Below are 19,079 nucleotides of genomic sequence, written 5' to 3'. Positions count from 1 at the left end.
TTCGCCTGACCTATGTGCTCGGTGTTGTCCTTATTAACACAGTTTTAGAGGATTGGCTTCCCAATAGCTATGAAAAGATGTCCCCAAACCACTTCCCATGCGATATTTACAATGGATGGACAGGAAATGCACCAGGGGCATTAGTGCCTTGGGTAATTCCCAGCCATCCTAGGGGAGGGAAGACGTGAGTGTCGCAGCCAACACTCTTATAATAACCACTATCACCACCAAAAAAAAAAGCATAAAAAGCATTACAAATTTATCTAATCAGAGTTTTATGTGAGATTTCAGAAATGAAGGTCTGAAGACTCAGAGAGTATTTTCTGTTTTTATGCCTAGGCTAGATGAAGAACAGCTATGCAGAAATGTGATTGGACCAAAGGGTGTGGCCCAAGGTAATGAGCAGGGCCCAGTGTGTTAGTCAGCTTTCTGGTACTGTAACAAATTCCTGAGTCAAACAGCTTATAAAGAAGAAAGGTTCATTTTGGCCCAGTTTTGGAGGCTTCAGTGCGTGAGTGGCTGGCCATGTGGCCTGTGGTGAGGCAGCAGCACACTAAGGAGGGGAGCACGGCTCTGAGCAACAGGACTCACCTGACAGCCTGGACAGGAAAGGGAAGGCAGGAAGCCAGGGTCCCCGCCCCCTTCAGGGGCACACCTGAGGGTCTGCAAGACCTCCCATGGCCCACCTCTCCCAGGCTCCTGCCTCAGGTGACCATGCCTTGGACACATGGGCGTCCAGAGTGTCCAGACCCACAGCAGATCACCCAGCTGGCCTGTGCAGCCTTGTCCTCCCGGGAGGAGACCTCCGAGGCTCTGGGGAGGAGGCGGAGGGCCTGAGAGGGGCTTCTCTAGGATCCCTCTGCTCTGGAGGAGGGCTGCAGTGTCCATGCCCACGGTGGAGGGTGGCTCCCGCATGCTCTGCGTGCCAGCGTCCCTGACACGGCTCAGCTGTGCCCAGAACAGTTTTCAATCCCCAGGAAGTTCAGGCAGTCGTGCGTTTCAGTTGCGTGCATCATATGTCACAGAAAAAAAAAAAGGCGGAGGAAATGGGATCCTGCTGACGAGGTTGATTTATTTAACTGAAATCCTTCTCCAGGGCCCTCGTGTCAAACCCCAGGTGAGTTCGCTACGTGATCAGCTTCTGCCACGAGGCTGGCCTTCTCCACCGTGACGGCTGTACTGGGCAGCACTCTTGGACTGCAGACTGTCTCGCTCAAAAGGAGTTTATGGGCCACATAGATGAAAGGGCGGGGGGCCAGCTATGGCTCCCACACGGAGATGGACTTAATAATGCCTCCTCCTCCCTCCTGGGCTGACTGTCCCGGGATGATCCGGCCTGGTCAGCCCCCAGGCTCTCCATCCTTTTAATCCGGGCACCACACAGCGGGAGGCTCTCTTCAGTGGTCTGTGGCGAGCTCCCAGGAGATGGCCTGTCCACAGGCTTCTTCTGCAACACCTCGCTGTGGCCGGGGCAGGCTGAAGCCAGCCCTGGGTTTACTGGTAGGAACAGGAAGGACCGCGAGGACCGCGCATGATGGTGGCTGCAGCAGGGCCCAGCTGACGGGCAGTGCGGCCCTGGCTACCTGTGGCAACCCTGGTGCTCTGGTGGCAGCTGGCTCCATCTGCCTGAAGAAGGGGCATCCTCTGTGTCGGCCATGGCCCGGGCGCCATGGAGCGGCCGAGTCTCCCCCTCCCTCAGCAGCCTGCAGTGGGGGTGGGAGGGCGTCCGCGAGGGACTGGGGCTCAGTCTCTGAAGGGGAGAGCAGGCGGGGGCAGCAGGACGCCAGAGGAGCCCTGCAGAGGAGACGCCGCGGCCTGGTAGGTCCTGCTGGCTCTCTCCACCCCATGGTGACCCTCCCGTGCGACTGGCCCGAGTGTGTGTGGGGGGTAGGAGGTGCCACCTGCCTCCTGCCATCTGCACCCTGCAGAAAAAGAAAAAGAAAACCGAGACCTACCGTGAAAGAGCATGAAGTACGCGACTTTGAACCAGGTCAGCGGTGAAAGCTGTTTGGTTTTTCAATTCCACTTTGTTTTCCCAAATAATTTAAAAGTTGTCCTGCAAAATTAAAGACGGTGCACGTTATTTTAGTTGCTTTTTATCAAAGTAATATAAGCGAGCTGCTCATCCAGTCTGTGTTCAAATATGACCACCCTGTAGAAAACTTACCAGATTAAGGGGTTTTAAGAAGATTATTGCCTGTGTCCCAGTTATATCAGCTCGGAGCCACTGAAGTAAGAGCCTGGTGTAGCTCCTGGAAAGTCAGCCCAAGTTTTCAGGAGACTTTCACCCACAATTTAGCCTTATTATTGAATTATAGCTACTAAGTCACAGTTTGCCAAAAACTTGAATCAGCCTTTTATGTCTCTGAGGACCAGAGTCACCCACCCCCAGGACCACGGGATTCAACAACAGCCCCACTGACGTCAGACCCGGGAAAGCTCAAGGTGATAATGTGGTCTGGTGGAGCAAAACCAGGGGCCCGGTGGGGGGCGGGGGACAGTCACCTGGGGTTTGTCTCTGCTTGAGTCTCACAGGGCCTAGGCCTCCTAAGTGAAATGTGTCCTCGCACCCCAAAACTTAAGCCTGGTTCTTTCTGGATAAGAGAAACGAACGAGAAGGATTTCAGTGACAAACCCCGGGGGTCCTCGCGGGCCCCCAGGCAGGGCAGAGGCCTCCAGCGCAAGGCGGCCCTCACCCTGGCTGTCCCCTCCGGGAGGCTCAGGAAGGGGCTGACCTGGTGTGCCGCTGGCCGGAGAGCCTCCTTGTTTTACTTTATTTATTTATGAAAGAAAAACTTGCAATTAAAACCAAGAATCAGTAAATGGGATGACATCAAGCTACAAAGTTTCTTCTCAGCAAAAGAAACAATCTGTGAGGTGAACAGAGAGCCTACATCCTGGGAGAGAATCTTTACCCCTCACACATCAGACAGGCGCTAATCTCCAGGGTATATAAAGAGCTCAAAAAGCTAAACACCAAAAACACAAATAACCCAGTCAGCAAATGGGCCAAGGACCTGAACAGACACTTCTCAGGACATTCAATTATTCAACAAATATATGAAAAAATGTTCATCATCACTAGCAATCAGAGAAACGCAAATCAAAACTACTCTCAGATAATCATCTCACTCCAGTCAGAATGGCAGCTATTATAAAGACAAACAACAATAAGTGTTGGCGAGGATGTGGGGAAAAAGGCACACTCATACACTGCTGGTGGAACTGCAAATTGGTGCAGCCAATATGGAAAGCAGTATGGAGATTTATTGGAAATCTGGGAATGGAACCACCATTTGACCCAGCTATCCCACTCCTCGGTCTGTACCCAAAGCACTTAAAACAACACACTACAGGGACACAGCCACATCAATGTTTATAGCAGCACAATTCACAATAGCTAAATTGTGGAGCCAACCTAGGTGTCCTTCATTGGATGAATGGATTAAAAAAATGTGGTATATATACACAATGGAATATGACTCAGCAATAAAAGAGAATAAAATCATGGCATTTGCAGGTTAACGAATAGCATTGGAGAAGATAATGCTAAGTGAAGTTAGCCAATCCGCCCCCCAAACCAAATGCTGAATGTTTTCTCTGATATAAGGAGGCTGACTCGTAGTGGGGTAGGGAGGAGGAGCATGGGAGGAAGAGACAAACTCTAGACAGGGCAGAGGGGTGGGAGGGGAAGGGAGGGGGCTTGGGGTTAGCAATGATGGAGGAATGTGATGGACTTCACAATCCAAAGGACAGGTATGAAGACACAAATTGGTGCAACATACTTCATATACAGAGATAGGAAAAATTGTGTTGCACATGTGTAATAAGAATTGTGATGCATTCCACTGTCATGTATGTATGTATTTATTGATAAATCAATAAAAAAATAAAGAAAGAAGTACTTGCCCTGAGTGAGGCTGCTGTCTGGTAGGCCGTGGGTACAGAAGAGTCCCCACGCACCCTGACCCTGCACCCTGTTGGTGTCCCCTGAGCGGGGGCAGCAGCAGCCCTGGACGTTTATTGAGGACTGCTCAAGATGTGGTGTGCAGAGGTTCCTCGCTTCCCTTCTCACCTTAAACTTCAAGTTCAGAGGTCTTGGTTGCTCTGGGGGAGGGAAGAACGGCTGGGGCTCAGGCCCCAATGTCCCTCAGTGACCTCTCAGTCACCAAACGCAGTGAAGGGCGACGCTCTCTGTTCCTGGGCCACACACAGGGGTCATTCCGAGCGTGTTCGGCATGGGGCAGTGGAAACGAACTCCTACACCTGCCCCAGCTTAGAGGAGTGCGTGACTGCCCCCGGGACCCTCGCATGGTGACACGTCACAGTGGATTTCCTGATGGTCCTCCCAAGAACCAGGACCCCACCTCCCTGGCCAGGGTCCACTCCAGGACCATCATCGGTCACCCTGGGGTCCGTCTGCACAAGGAGGATGGCCTGTCTGTACACGGCCCTCACTTTTCTTGTCCCAGTGGCTGTAAAACACAGAGTCTCAGCCCTAATAATGCAGTCGACCCAGGGAAAACCTGAACCCCAACACCAATTCCATCTGCGTGGGGATGAGCAGGAAGCTGCTGCCCGGGGCTGGGAAGGGGATAAAGCCCGCACCTTAGGATGCGGCTGTGGAAGCCTTTCAGTCTGGGGCCTCTGCTCCCCGCAGGCTAGCACAGTGGGCTGGCCTCTGCTTCTAACTCCAGTGCAAACATCAGACTCTGAACCACTCACCACTGCTTTTCTTTTCTGGCTTTTAAATATGTATTTTTTAGTTGTGGTTGGACACAAGATCTTTATTTTATTTACGTGGGGCTGAGGATGAACCCAGGGCCCCGCATGTGCCAGGCGAGTGCTCTACCGCCGAGCCACAACCCAGCCCCTGCTTTTCTTTTCCTCAAAGCACCTTCTCCCACCCACCTGTGGCAGCGGACCCCTGCCCTCGGGCCCCAGCGCGCTGCCTGAGCAGAACCCCCACACGCCCGGGGCAACGCTGACCACTGCCCAGCTGCCCCCCGCAGCCTTCCTATTTCTTTGTGCTGTTTTTACTCTTTTCTTGCAGGGCTGGGATGGCACCCCGGGCCTTGCCCAGCGCTGGGCCTCTAGCCCCGAGCCCCTCCCCAGCCCACAGAGGCTGCCTGAGCTGCCAAGGGCAGGGACCCTGTGTTTCTCGTCCAAGTACATTCCTTCCTCACAACCCCGGCCAAGAACTGGCCCTCGACTGTGAGTTCCTCCCGTTTCCTTTGCAGTCAGCCTCTGGAGAGGAGAGGGATCAGGGCTCAGCCAGCAGGGTGACCTGCACCTTTTGTTTTGCTACCAGGGACTGAGCTCAGAGGCACTTGACCCCTGAGCCACACCCCAGCCCTATTTTGTATTTTATTTAGAGACAGGGTCTCATGAGTTGCTTAGCGCCTTGCCGAGTTGAGGCTGGCTTTGAACTCCGGATTCTCCTGTCTCCGCCCTGCGAGCCCCTGAGCATTTGTTCTTTAATGTAGATTTTTTTTTTATGTGTAAACACAGCTAAATAAACAATTTCTTAGAAATTCAAGAATTAGAAGAAGCTGAGAGCTTTGGCTGGAGTTTTTCTTCCTTTCTTTATTTTTAAATTTATTGGTTTCACTTCAAACAGTAAAAAACCAGAATCTATTATCATCATTATGGTTATTATTATTAGTCCTTGGACAGGTGTGAGTGAGGGCATGCTAAATTCCTGGGTGCTCTTTGGAGTTACATACTGAGCCTTTTGTGGACTTCACTACCGTGATGTTCTCTCCCTCTGATGCGGATCAATCCACACCCTGATACCTGTGCCTTGCTGTGGGTGGTAAGTGGATTGGGGTTTGCTGCAGCCTTGGAATGCGGTTGAAGGGAACGAGCGAGCCCCGCCAGCTGGGTCTCGGTTTCATTGAGCCTGGAGCTTTGTGTTCACACACAGTTGATAAATGATGGCGTTCATGTAGCTCAAGGGACAGGGTGGGGACACCCACACACCGCAGGCGGAGAGTTCCCAGGATGCACCTAAGGCCAGTCTGGGCCTCCATGAAAGACCAGAGACGGAGGCTCCATGTTCCCCACGGGGAAGCCACCTCAGTGCTGGCCCTGATCACAGGCCTGGGCTAGGCCAGCTGGGACGGACTCTGTGGCTTAAGTCATGGATCAGTTTGTGATCACGTTGGATTGTGATCCTCGTCTCTGCGTTGCCTGGGTTTGTCTAAAATGATGTGATTATGGTTATGCTCCATGCCAGAGAGAAGATTCTTTAGAATTTCCATTCAGGTGTGGAATGGGTTTGGAAATTCCTCCAGGTCAGAAACTGTTTTCCCCAAAGTCAGAATTAAGTCCAGTTGCCGCTCCTAGGAGGTCTTCACGGTACGTCCCGATCTCCGCGGTGGTTGGGGATCGGCCATTTCCTCTTTGGAAAGACACCTGGTTTGTCTCCTACCCTCCTTGCCTTTCCTTAGTTGTCCTCCGGCATCTCCTTTGCTTGTCCTTGATGGCGCTCTCTGGGGGTTCTGCCTTTGGCTCCCGGCTCTTAGTACTCTCCCTGGGAGAGCATTCTGGGGAATCTCACGACAACATGCCCTGTGCTCTCCCGCCTCGGGGCCTCTGCACCCCAGCATTCTCTGCTGAGAATGCTTCTTCCCAGATACGGGCCACGTGGCAAGCGAGGTGCCCATGCAGTATCCACAGAGGTGGTCAGTGCCGCAGAGTGAGTGCCCCTCGGGCTTTGCTTGACTGGCCTGTCTCATCTTTGGGGACATGATCACCACCCTTGTCTCCCCCTGCCCTCCCCCTGCCACTAGAGCTCGGTGGAGGATGGCCCTCGTCTGTAGGGGTTTTGTCATCTCCCCAGAGTCTGGCAATGCAGAGTGTGGCCCCTGAGAAGTGCATGTCCGGGCTGAAGGAACCGTGGGACGAGGACACCTGCCCTGGTTTCATGACTTTCCCGGCAGGGACACCTGTTCTGGAAGTGGGTCTCTCCCCTTGGGTGGCCCCAAGCTTCCCAGGTTCACCATGTCCCAAATCGCCTTCTACCTCATCATGTCCCAAAGCGCCCTCTGCCTCTGCTCCCACCGAGTTCCCTGTTCTGAGGCTCAGCCTTAAGGTGCAGGGGTGTGATGGCTTGGGCTCCTGGGTAAGCCCGTGAGCCAGCCCGTCCCTCCCAGCCCTCGGCCCCTCCCTCAGGCCCCACTGACTCCTCGGCCCAACTCCGCCACCTTCGAAAGATCCTGCCTCCTGCTTCTGCCGCATGGGTGTGGAGTGAGCTCTCTGAGCCACTCTGATGGCGCCACCTCCTCTGCCCAGTCCTTCCCAGTAGCCCAGGGCGCTGAAGGGCAGCTCAGTCAGGGAAAGGCCCTGGGATGCGCCTGTCCTGTGCCTCACGGCCTCCCCCCATCTCCCTGATCCCGACCCCACACACCCCTGTGCAGCTACCCGGAGGGAATAAGGATAGAACCCTACGCAGCTCATCACGCATCTGATCCTGGGAAAGAGGACACTCTGGTTGTAATGTCACCTGTGGCTTTGCCAGACGAGCAAGGTCACCCAGCCTGTGGGTCAGGAAGAGCTCTGTCGCTCGTCCTAGCTTCGGCCTGCAGCAGCCTCCCTGGACCTGCTGGCACAGAGGGAGAAAGGTGGCTCTGCCCAGACCACACAGCCCCAGGCCGCCAGGCGACATCTCACCTGTGGACAGAATACGGGGCCTGCTCCTCCCCGTCTCTCCACCACACCTGATGGCTCTTAGTGCATTAGGGACTCTTATGGCAGAATCTTTAGGCAGAAGGTCAAGTTCCCAGAGAGCAAAACCACGTGCTCCTGTACCTGTGTGCTTGTGATTCTCAGGGAGGGAGAAGACCTTGTGCCAACAGCTAGCACTGATTAGAGTCCTAAGAAAATTCACTGTGGAACAGAAGGGGGGCCGCCTGTGGCTGCCTGTGGGCTCCACTCCTGGGTCCCTGCCATCTAGGTCTGACCCCCCCCAGGCCTGCCCTGCTCCTCTGCCCATGTCTGTCCCAGCCTTTCTCCCGAGGGCGTCCCCAGCACCTACAGGACCCACAGGGCTTTCTGGCTGCATGGATGTGTCTACCCGGGGATGGCTTTGCTCTGCAGGGGACGGGGGCGTCTAAAGGACGTTTTCCCTACTTGCCCACTGTTTATTCCCGCCACCTGCAGGGACACCACCACCAACAGACCCCTTCTCACTGCCTGGTGTGAGGAATTGACTGTTCTACATCACATTCTTAAAAAATAGTGGGATAGGGTGCCTATTTTCCATTTGTCTGTCCATTCCTGCACCAGTAACGTCCTCATTTATAGTTTCTTTCCAGAATATTCTTTGAATTTTGGTACTAAGATTTTTGTTGATTTTTAACAGGAAAACCTAGTTAAGAGTTTTTATTGGGGTAATTAGGTGGTGCCTGAAAATTAACTTTGAAAAAGTAAGACTCTCATTTTAATTTTCACATTATGAAGCTGGTTAGTTAGCTGCTAGTTTAGGAGTAACCAGACAGTTCCAAAACCACATCAAAAGCTGACGTCAAGTGGTAACCACAGTTTTAAGCCAATCGCTCCACTTCCTCTGTTTCTCTTCCCAGGCATAGGTGATCTGGCCACCACGTTGACACACATCTTAAACACTAATGGAGATGTGCAACGATGTTCTTGCATAATTTCAGTGGTGGATGGGATGTTATGGATGGAAAGTTCTTCCGTTTGTCCACCCTATTATTTAGAAACAAAAGTAGCCCCCCTCCTATCCCATGCATCTTTCTTCTATTTTCAGCTGGTAACAGTGAAATTCATCTTTAGCTTAGTTCGTCTCAGAATTTATTTTGTGAGACCTTTTAGGCAGCCATAAACTGTATCCTCACCCTCAAGCCTTGGCACGATCAATCCCTGTTGTGCATCCGAGGTGCTGCGTACTGCCCGAGGGCCGTGCCGCCTGTGCTGTGTCCACATGACCCAGGCTCTCCCACCTGCGTATGCTGCGGGACCAAGAACAGGTACTTTGCTTTTTACCTCGCTTACCTTAAATCCCTAGTGTCTTTTTTTTTTTTTTTTTTAATAGAGTCTACTTTCTAATTTAAGCAAAGGGCTTTGCAAGCCCCTGGGGCCAAGATTTCATTCCGCAGCCTTGTAGCTGGAAGCGGGCAGATGATCTGCTTCACTGGTCGCTCTTCTGAGCGTTCTCTCCAGGGCTCCAGGCCGCGTCCCTCTCTGCTGGGGGAGTAGTTAATCATTTTTCTCCTATCGTCTGGCTTTCAGTTAATGAGTGCCCAGGTCATCTGATCCAAGGCACGGCTTCGAGGGCCTGTGCAAGCCACTTACGGGAGCCTGGAACTACCTTCCATTTCAGGTAGTGATAGCCGGTAAGGACAACAGAACTTGGTTTACGTGATCATGGAATCATCTAATCCTTAAATTTTACCAAAGTGGATGGAGTTGCTTTCTTCAAATATCCTGAAGCACGGCGGTGGAAGTCTACCCCATCCTTCCCTGCAGGCCCTGTGTTCACAACTACTTGAGACAGCTCAGTTTTACACTATATGTCAATCAAAAAAGAAGGGGGAGGGGAGGGAGAACAGGGAATAAATAAGCCCAACATTCCTGCTTGACCCTGGTTGACTAACTTTTGTGCACCCTTCTCCGACCAGAATCCTGAGCAGGGCAGCTCAGCCTTTCATAACCAAGGACTTCAAGTGAACGCATTCCGGGTGCGTCTCGCGGGGTGGCATTATCCAGCCAGCATGCGGGGTGCAGAGCGAGGGAGCAGAGGACAGTGTCCGCAGGGGGCCTTGGGGATGCTACACCTGTCGGGGACGTGGCTATGACTGAGATTCCTTTCTCGATTCTGGAGCTCCCCTTCTGATACACACCTTTGGACATTTTAATCTGCCAGTTTCCTATGTGTGTCCATTTCCTGTCCCTTCAGCCCACATCCTAGCTGGCATGCCTGCCAGCTCTTAACCTTGGCCCTGGAGGCAGCTCACAGGTCCTGGCCCACCTGCGCCCCCAGGTACTTCTGCACACTACCGCTGGGTTCGCGCCTTGGCTCCTGGGACGTTCAGTGTCCTCCCTGTCTGGGCTGTCCTGCGGTCCCCTTCTTCTCTTCAGCCCTGCACAGGAATATCAGAGCGCAAGACTTTGGTTGTGTGTGTTCGTTTCTCTCGGGGACACCTAGGAGAGGTGTCCACGTGGTAACTGGGTGGACATCGTGAGGACCTGCCACCCTGCTTTCCAGCGCCCCAGTGCTGGGTGCTGCGGTCCCCCCGGTCCTCACCCACAGTTTGTCATGGTCGTCCTCTGGTGAGTGTGCAGCGGTGGCTCACGGGGGTGGCTCACGTCTTCCTGGTAGCTAAGGGAGCGGAGCCTCTTCTCGGATCGCCGCTGCTCCGCGTCTTCTCTAGAGAAGGGCTACCCAGGCCCTTCCTTCCTGGCAGGCGGGCCATTCGTCTTGCCGTGACTGAGTTTTAAGAGTTCTTCACATTCTGAGCTCAAGCCCATGCTGGATAGCCGAGTTGCACTTTCCTGATGGTGTTCTTTGAAGCACAGATGTCTTGAGGTTTGTTTAGCTGACCGTCTTCTCCTCAGTGGTTTATCCTGGGTGCCATACCTAAGAAGTCACTGTCTGACCCGGGTCACAGAGATTCACTCTTGAGTTTCCTCCTGGGAGTTCTGCAGCTTTTGAGCTTTCATTTAGGGCAATAACCCACCTTGAGTTGATTTGTGTGTGGTGTGAAGTAGGGGCCCAAGTTCATTTCTGTGCATGGATCTCCACTTCTCCCACCAGCACTTGTTGACAAGACTATCATCCCCACCGCACAGTGCCCTGGCCCTCTGCCCCAGGCACTTTTTATGGTTTAACGTCCTTGTTTGTGTTACTGTCTGGACCTAGAACCATCTTCTCTTCTATCATCCTTCTATTCCTATTGATATCTTTTCAAGTACAAGCTTCATCGTACCACCCCATGGACCGACCCGCCACCAAGCTCAGTTATTGCTCCTTCTAAAACAGCACTCGTTGATTCATTATTATTACATGATTTTGGTGGAGGTACTAGGGGCACTCTACCACTGAGCTACATCCACAGCCCTTTTAAAATTTCATCCTGAGACAGAGTCTTGTCAGCTTGCTGGGGCTGGCCTGGAACTTTCCATCCTTCTGCCTCAGCCCCCTGAGCCCCTGGGATTATAGGTGTGCACCCTGTGCCTGGCTACAGCATTCAAGTTGTGTCTTGATTATGGCCTGCATCTCCCTGCACTCTAGTCAGCTGTATTCACTTCTGTCTTTGCTGCTATGCTGTGTTCCTTGGTACAGCGTGGGGCAACTGATAGGTGCTCAGTAAAGAGCTGCACATTAGCTGATGAGCAGAGGAAGAACTGGATGAATGAATGACTGTCCCAATGAGAACACAGTTTTATCCTGTAGCACAAAAACTGCTGTTTTGTATTTTAAAACATCCAGGAGCTAGACGTGGTGGTGCAGGCCTGTAGCCCCAGCTGCTAAGGAGGTGGAGGCGGGAAGATGGCAGGTTCAAGGCTGGGCAACTTAGCAAGACCCTGTCTCAGAAAGCTAAAAAAAGGGCTGCGGTGTAGGTTAGGGGTGAGGGCCTCTGGGTTCAATCCACGGTGCTGCAAAGCAAAATGCAAAAGCAAAAACAAACACCAAGGACCTCCAGTGACCTGGGAGATCCTGAGGATAATGGCAGATATCCCCATTTATGATCAGATGCAAACTTTAGAGCCTGTTCCAAAGGAGCAGAGCCACAGTGCTTTGGCCAACGTTAACCTTACTGAAATAAGCTCTCCAGGTGCCTGATTACAGAGGACAGCATAGGAACATTGGAGTAGGGGCCATAGGTGTGTTTTGGGGAGACACTTAGTAGGTACCTTTGCCCCCAGCAGTCCTTGTTGAGTGGTGTGAGGTGCAGCACCAGCACTGGGTTCTGACCCGAGAGGTACTGCAAACCTCTGCCTGGCCCTGTCTCCCAGCTCCCAGGCTGCCCTGCCGGGGTGCTGCTCTGAGACCCTGGCCCATGATCCAGGCCTAGCGTCACTCCTGCCCACTTGCACACCAGAGGCTCAGGCATGGTCTCTGGAAGGCCCAGCACTCTGGAGGCACACATCCCGTCCAGGCTGTTCCTCATCATTGCAGAGCTCAGCTGTCATGGTGAAGGTTACATTGGAGGAGACAGGTTACCCAGGAGCTGGGTGGGCAGAGGGCCGAAGTCCCAGGTGCTACTCACACAGGTGGTGTCTTACATGGATGCTATAAAAAAGGTCTGCTGTTTGCAGGCAAGTGAAATGCAAGCCCAGAGAGCCAATGGTCAAGAAAATCAGGCGTGGCTGTAAGCCAGGGCTTAAGCAGGACTTCCAGAGTGTGGCAACGAGTGCTGAGGTTGTGGAATCCCATTGTTCCCTGCTGTCCAGAGAGGAGGACACACCCAGAGCTTTGGCTTCCTGTGTCACGATGTGTGAACTCACGTTACACCCCGCTGTACCTGGGGGATGTGATGTGACCTGCAACATGACCAAACCCATAAAAAGCCAGGTGTGGCTCCAGTGAGCGTTTATTTATTCCAAGTCAAAGCAGCAAAACGAACAAGAACCCTTTGTAGACTGTCAAAAGAAGAGGTGCATGTCAGCTTTGTGTAAGCCCATCCTTCAAGGGTGCACGTGGCCTCTGAGCTCTGCAGAGCTGCATGGCCCCCAGGTCTGCTGGTGCCCAGAGCCAGTGACCGGCGGCCGGGGAGCCAAGAGAGTCGTGCACACCTGGGCTTGTAGACGAGGTATCTGCTGAAGTGACCGCCACCCACTGCTGGGCCAGCAAGTGGTAGCCGCGGGACACCTGCTCTTGTTTCCTGTGTTTCCACTCACAGGTATTAACAGTTGCTTGTTCACAAAGCAAAAATTTAATTCTCATAACCATTTTTTTCAGAATTCGTATGAACCTCAAGATGGTCAAGAACTGCATTCAGTTGAATACCATAAATCCACATCCAAGTTAAAGGTCAAACGCTGAACACTACTGCTAGGTGAAAAGACACTTAAAAGACAACCAGACTTTCAGGGTTCTGCTACTAGGAAATCGCAGTTAGACTAGACGTTGTGTGGCAAATCAAAGTGGGGACGACTTTCGGTCCTGCTGTTGATCCAGGTGTGACATCACTCACAAACCCCCTGGGGAGAAGATCTCATAGAACAACAGATTTGAAAATGGAGAACAAAACTCAAAATAATCCAGCGACTTCCTACTCGTTGACACAGTGATCTCCACTTGTTGAACCACAGTGAGAAGGTGAGTGCCGACCTCGGACACGCACACCCACAGCCAGAAAGGCGGACTGGGCTTTAGTCTGTCAACATCGATGGTCCCCGGTTCCCCAGGGTGAGTTCGCCTCATTGGCGCTAAGCCACAGGGGTGTGTGTCAGTACTGTGTGAAACGGGAACTTAGAGGAGGTAGTGAGCCTCTGAGGGGGGGTACCATAAAACACCTGGGAACTTACAGGAAATTCAGATGTCCTAACCCAAAACACGTGTGCAGAGCAAGGTCATCCAGGTGACCTTGTGGAATATTGAATTGGGGGACCTGAGGTGGATGTGTCCATACAGCAGGGCTGTCCTGGGCGTGTGTCTTGAGACACTCTGTGACATGGATGCTCACTGGGAAGTGGAAGGTCCTGAGAGTCCCGGGGGAAGGAAACCAGTGTGGAGTCTTCCTGGTCCGGTTCTCCGGCTGCCGATCACCTTCCTCCTCCTCACACGCGACTCCCACATGTCACACGGGTCTTGGGCGGGTAAGGAAGCCTTATGAAGTGCTCTGTGCTTTAGACTCCACCTTCCTCCCTCCCGGGTGGGTCGACCCCTGAGGAGGGACAGGCTGATCCATGGACACTAGTCTGACCTCTGCAGAACCGAGAAGGGCCCCTTGCTTTCCAGAGCTGTTCCACTGGCCCCACGGACAGCTGCAGGGGATTCAGATCCGAGGCCCTGGGAGGCCCAGGGTGAAGCCTGAGCAAATCCAGACTGTCCTGCCAAGGCCGCGTGGGCGGGACACAGTTCTTCCGTTTGCTCCTTTCCAGAGGCCTGGGGCCTGTTTTCCGTGTCAGTGGAAATTAAGTCCACAGGACACAGCGGTGTGAAATCAGACTCCATGAGGGGCCGTTCCATGTGGCTTAAGAAACACCCTTCTCCTCATTTAACCTTGGATTGCCGGGCAAGAAGGAGATTATTGTGCCAGATGCAGCTCGCTGTGCCTCTGCATGGCGTTCTCCCTGATCCTGGGAAAGAGGACACTCTGGTTGTAATGTCACCTGTGGCTTTGCCAGATGAGGGAGGTCACCCAGCCTGTGGGTCAGGAAGAGCTCTGTCGCTCGTCCTAGCTTCGGCCTGCAGCAGCCTCCCTGGACCTGCTGGCACAGAGGGAGAAAGGTGGTTCTGCCCAGACCACACAGCCCCAGGCCGCCAGGCGACATCTTACCTGTGGACAGAATACGGGGCCTGCTCCTCCCCGTGTCTCCACCACACCTGATGGCTCTTAGTGCATTAGGGACTCTTATGGCAGAATCTTTAGGCAGAAGGTCAAGTTCCCAGAGAGCAAAACCACGTGCTCCTGTACCTGTGTGCTTGTGATTCTCAGGGAGGGAGAAGACCTTGTGCCAACAGCTAGCACTGATTAGAGTCCTAAGAAAATTCATTGTGGAACAGAAAGGGGTGCAGCCTGTGGCTGTTCAACTAGTGACTTGTGAAAACTGGACAATTTCAAACTGGTGAAAGAAGTGAGTACATGACATGCAGATGCACATAACGAGTAAGACCCAGCTTCCTTTCCAAAAAACATATCAACTGTGGATCAAAAAGGCTTTTAGTGATTCTTAGCCAGATACGAGTCTTGCTTTTAGGGCTTTTAAAACCTGGTTCTCCACCCTCTGCACCTGTTTGGAATCACTGCCAGGAGAGCTGCTGTGTTGATGGGCGAGAGCCGTGTCTGCAGGTAGGTGCGGCAGGAAACGAGACTGGGAGTTACCGGAAGAAATTGGAAGGCTTTAAACATCTTCCAGATCATCTTTTTAATACCACTCCATTTCTTTAAATGTGGCACTATAAAAGTAAGCTTCTGCCAGCTGCTGCACTGAGGTGCTTATGCAAGACTGGAATTGTGGGTAATGAAGTTGCAATCTAAATACCTAACCTCTCTGTTTGGAAGTGTGCGTGATATGCCATAATGTGAGGATGCAGGTAGTCGCAGAGAGGAATACACAACCCCCACCCTCGGCACATTTCCTCGGGTGTCCATTGGTGGCAGCTGGACTGAGCCTATGCTCTGGCCCAAGAGGTGTTTGCTGGACATGGAAGTCCTGACAAAGCGGGTTCAGCTGGACCCCTATGTTCATCTCCAAAGGAGACCACCCTGGGACCTGCTCCTCTGAACTCACCGCCCTCAGGCGACCAGGGAGAGGGAGCCATGACCAAATGGTGGGGGTTTCAGGCGGTTTGGCTGCTCTTCCTCCCTTCCCTCTCTCCTGTTGGACTGGGCGTAGGACTTTAGGTGACAACCAGCTTTCCACTGCTGCACCGATACCTGAGATAAATCAGCTCAGAGGAGCAAAGGTTGCGTGGCTCACGGTTCCGGAGGTCCCCGTCGGCGGTCCCTGGGCCCCGTGCTTGGGCCTGTGGAGGTGCAGAACCCCATGGGGGAGGGTGGGGGAGGTGGGGGGAGGAAGGCTGCTAACCCCCTAGCAGCCGGGAGGCAAGAGAGGCAAGGGGCAGGGCCCCAGTGTCCCCTCCCAGGCACCCCCCTGACCCAGCTTCCTCCTACCAGGCCCCACCTCCTAAGGTTCCACCCCCCAGCGGTGACACTGTTGGGGCCAAGCCTGTAGTACATGTGCCTCTGGGTGACCCTCAAGAGCCACACTAGAGCACTCTGTGACTGTTACGAACACATGTGCAGTTTTATGATACTTCTCCACGAGGTTAACTTGAGTGACCCCATGAGATACTGTCCAAGGGCTGGACCTCATCCGCTTACCCACTCCTGTGCTTGGGCATGTACCTCACTGCCAAGTTCTCCCTTTTACACAGTGCTACTATCCTGAATGTCCTTAAGCTAAGCCTTTGCATTCAAATTCTGCAACCACTTCTTTAGGAGAATTTCTTAGAAATGGAATTTCTCAGCCAAAGGACATTATTTGAGTGCTTTTGATGAATACTGCTGAATTTCCCCCCTTAAATGTGCTGATTTACAGATCCACTTACTGTATGTGAAAATGCCCATTTTGCAAACACAAAACGAGTCCCGGCCTCTGCCAACCTGGAAATCAAATGAGACTTTCTCACATCCTACAGTCAGTCTCGGACCCAGCGTGGTGAGAGTCCTCTGCTCAATTTAAAATTGTGCCATGAGAGCAGGAGAGTGGGTTCCGGGCCGCGGCGGCAGACGTTTATAGAAATCATTACTTAAGCCCTCAGCACCATCAACTATTTATGTGACATCCGCCTTGTGTTAAGAATCGCGTCCAGGCCCAGAGCAGCTGGGTAAGAAAGGAAGAAGGGGCCCAGCCCCCGACGTTTGCCTTGGGAGGTGTCAGGAACCTTTCCTTCTTCTCTGGAGTTCTGCAGAATCAAGTGGAGGGAAATCATCTTGCAATCACAGAAGATTAAACACGTGATGTGGGTTCTGCCCAGAGAGCATAGCTCACGTGTAGGTTAACGAACGGTTACACGTTGAACTTGTGCATGCAGCCACCACCCAGCTCAGGGAGCGGGCCATTTCCAGAGTGTCCTGATGGAATTGCAGTCCTCCTGCTGCAGAAAGGCGGCCACCACTGCGACTGCTCGGGCCCTTTCCTCGCCGTCTCTTATTCCCCCATGTTTAGTTTTGTCTGCGCTGACTCTTACGTCAAAAAATCTTCATGACTTATCCTCTCATTCGCTTTTGGGGTTATGTAAGACTCATCCACTTTGTCTCAGGCAGCTGTATGATGTTCCTCAGTACAGACAGGCCACCTTTTTAAAATGTGTCTATTTTTTAGTATGTAGGTGGACACATATTTTATTTTTTTAATGTGGTGCTGAGGATCTAACCTCATGTGTGCTGGCAAGTGCTCTACCACTGAGCCACAACCCCAGCCCCAGGCCACAAGTTTTAACCTCCTCTACTGTGGATGAATTTGGGTTATCATCAACTTTTGGTTTTTAAGCAGTGATTATGGACCAAATGCTTCAAGGTGATAGACTTCAAGTTAGATGCATCAATAAATCTAATCTTTTACAGATATTAGTTCCTAGCCAGGTGTGCTGGCACCTGCCTCTAATCCCTACTTCTTAGAGGCTGAGGTGGGAGGATCATGAGTTTGAGGCCAGCTTGGGTGACTTAGTGAGACCCCGGAGGAAAAAAGAAAGAGAGAGAGAGAGAGAGAGAAAAAAAAAGAGTGAGAAAGAATCTGCTCTGTACTTAAAGATAAATGTTTAGTATCTTTAAAAAATTAGGTAGCTTCACTGGGATGAAGCTCAGGGTAGTGTGCTAGCAAGGGTGAGGCTGGGGATTCAAACCCATTACCATTATATATATATATGGAGGGAGAGAGAGGGAGAGGGGCAGTAATATGATATTTAGGGTTTTGTCTTAACTAACTTAATGTGAAGGGGCAGGGGCTAGAGGTACAGACGGAACAACACTGAGCATGGGCTGGTGGCTGGCACGAGGTGGGCACAGCTGTGGCAGGTCCCCATGTCACCGTCTCCGTGTCTGTGCATGTGCACGATTTCCGTAATGGGGAGGAAAGGGAAGGGGAACTAACAGGAGAATGGATTCTAAACACTCCCCACTTCTAGTGCAGACTGGACCCCACCAGTGCAACCCGCTGGCTTGGTTGCATGCAGGTGCCCGACCGGGGCTCACTGTGCAGAGCAGGATGGATCCACGTGCCCCGGGGGTCTGCCTGGGAGGCCGAGGCCGCTCGGCGGCTGCGACCTGCCTGTCCGAGGAGCTCCTGGAGAGCCAGCAGGAGGGCTTGGAGAGCCCCGGCCAGGAGCCCCGCTGCTCTGGGGCTCAGGAAGGGGAAGGACGGAACTCTGCCCATTTAGGGTCTCCCCTTGAGCCAGCCTTGTGCCCAGAAAAGTGGGGGACTGTCTCCCCGACACAGTTGGTCCCTTCTTGAGTCTGCAGCTTCATTTGTAGGACTCGGGGCTCCTGGCCTTCTCCCCTGTTGGCACAGCAGGCTGAGGATGAGGAGGACTTGGGGAGTGACCCCAACTCTGACGGTCACTCAAAGGGTCACCCCTGCGTGAACTGCCTGTGGAAACTGGAGAGCTCTCTGCCGGAGGCGAGACGAGGCTGGACGCCACGGTGGCGGGTGTCCTGTGTGGGCAGTGGCACTCGGGGGGAGCCCAGGGCCTGCTTCCCTACTGGAGTGTCAAGGGGGCCACACCTTTCCATGCCAAGTGCCGCCCAGGCGTGTGACAAACACCCTGTGACCCTCGTCTGACTGTGTGGAGGAACAGGGCCGCTGGAGGACGCGGTCACTCACCCACAATCCAGTGCTGCTGGGTCCCTGTGGGGCTGGAGCGGCCCCTGGGGTTGGTGCCGGGCTGCCCGGAGTCTGCTCCTGTGTTTGATTCGGTCTCTTCCAGCTGCTACTCACCATAAGCCACGTGCTCAGGTCCCACTGGCAGTCGAAAATGGCGTCTCCACCACGCGGGGGACTTTGGGGGGATAAGTAGATTTTTTAACTAGACCTTTCAAAGTTAGGGATCAGTGAAGAACGACTTCTGAATTGAATGCTTCAGTTTCCAATAGGATGCTGAAATCCTGATGGGAAATCTGGACTTGGCAGGAAGACTGACAGGAACAGAGGCTGCTCGAGCCTCGCCCACTCGCCTGCAGGTGGGTCCAGGCTGCGGGGCGTGCTGCCGAGGGCCTTGGTACAGCAGCTGACAGGGCCTGATACCTGCGGCACCTTTAGCTGGCACCTTACACAAAAAGCAGGTTTCGTTGCTGCACATGGGGCCTGGCAACGTTGTCTTCATTGCTAGCAAGGAGGGGAATGGCTTGTGAATATGCAGGTCACAGCTGACAAGCTGGCCCAAG

The 19,079-nt window shown here is 53.0% G+C and overlaps 1 long non-coding RNA gene across 1 annotated transcript; it reads right to left on the bottom strand.

The window, feature by feature from the left end:
* Nucleotides 1-258: 258 nt before the first annotated feature.
* Nucleotides 259-2,488, bottom strand: LOC144366961 (uncharacterized). The gene is made up of 2 exons (XR_013426181.1): nt 1,956-2,488; nt 259-1,626 (listed from the first exon to the last, which is right to left on the bottom strand). It is a non-coding gene; the product is annotated as an uncharacterized LOC144366961 (long non-coding RNA).
* Nucleotides 2,489-19,079: the final 16,591 nt, after the last annotated feature.

Source organism: Ictidomys tridecemlineatus, chromosome 9 (genome assembly GCF_052094955.1).
Source record: "Ictidomys tridecemlineatus isolate mIctTri1 chromosome 9, mIctTri1.hap1, whole genome shotgun sequence".
In the NCBI taxonomy this organism is placed as follows: Eukaryota; Metazoa; Chordata; class Mammalia; order Rodentia; family Sciuridae; genus Ictidomys; species Ictidomys tridecemlineatus.
This window is presented reverse-complemented; position numbering and strand designations above follow the sequence as displayed.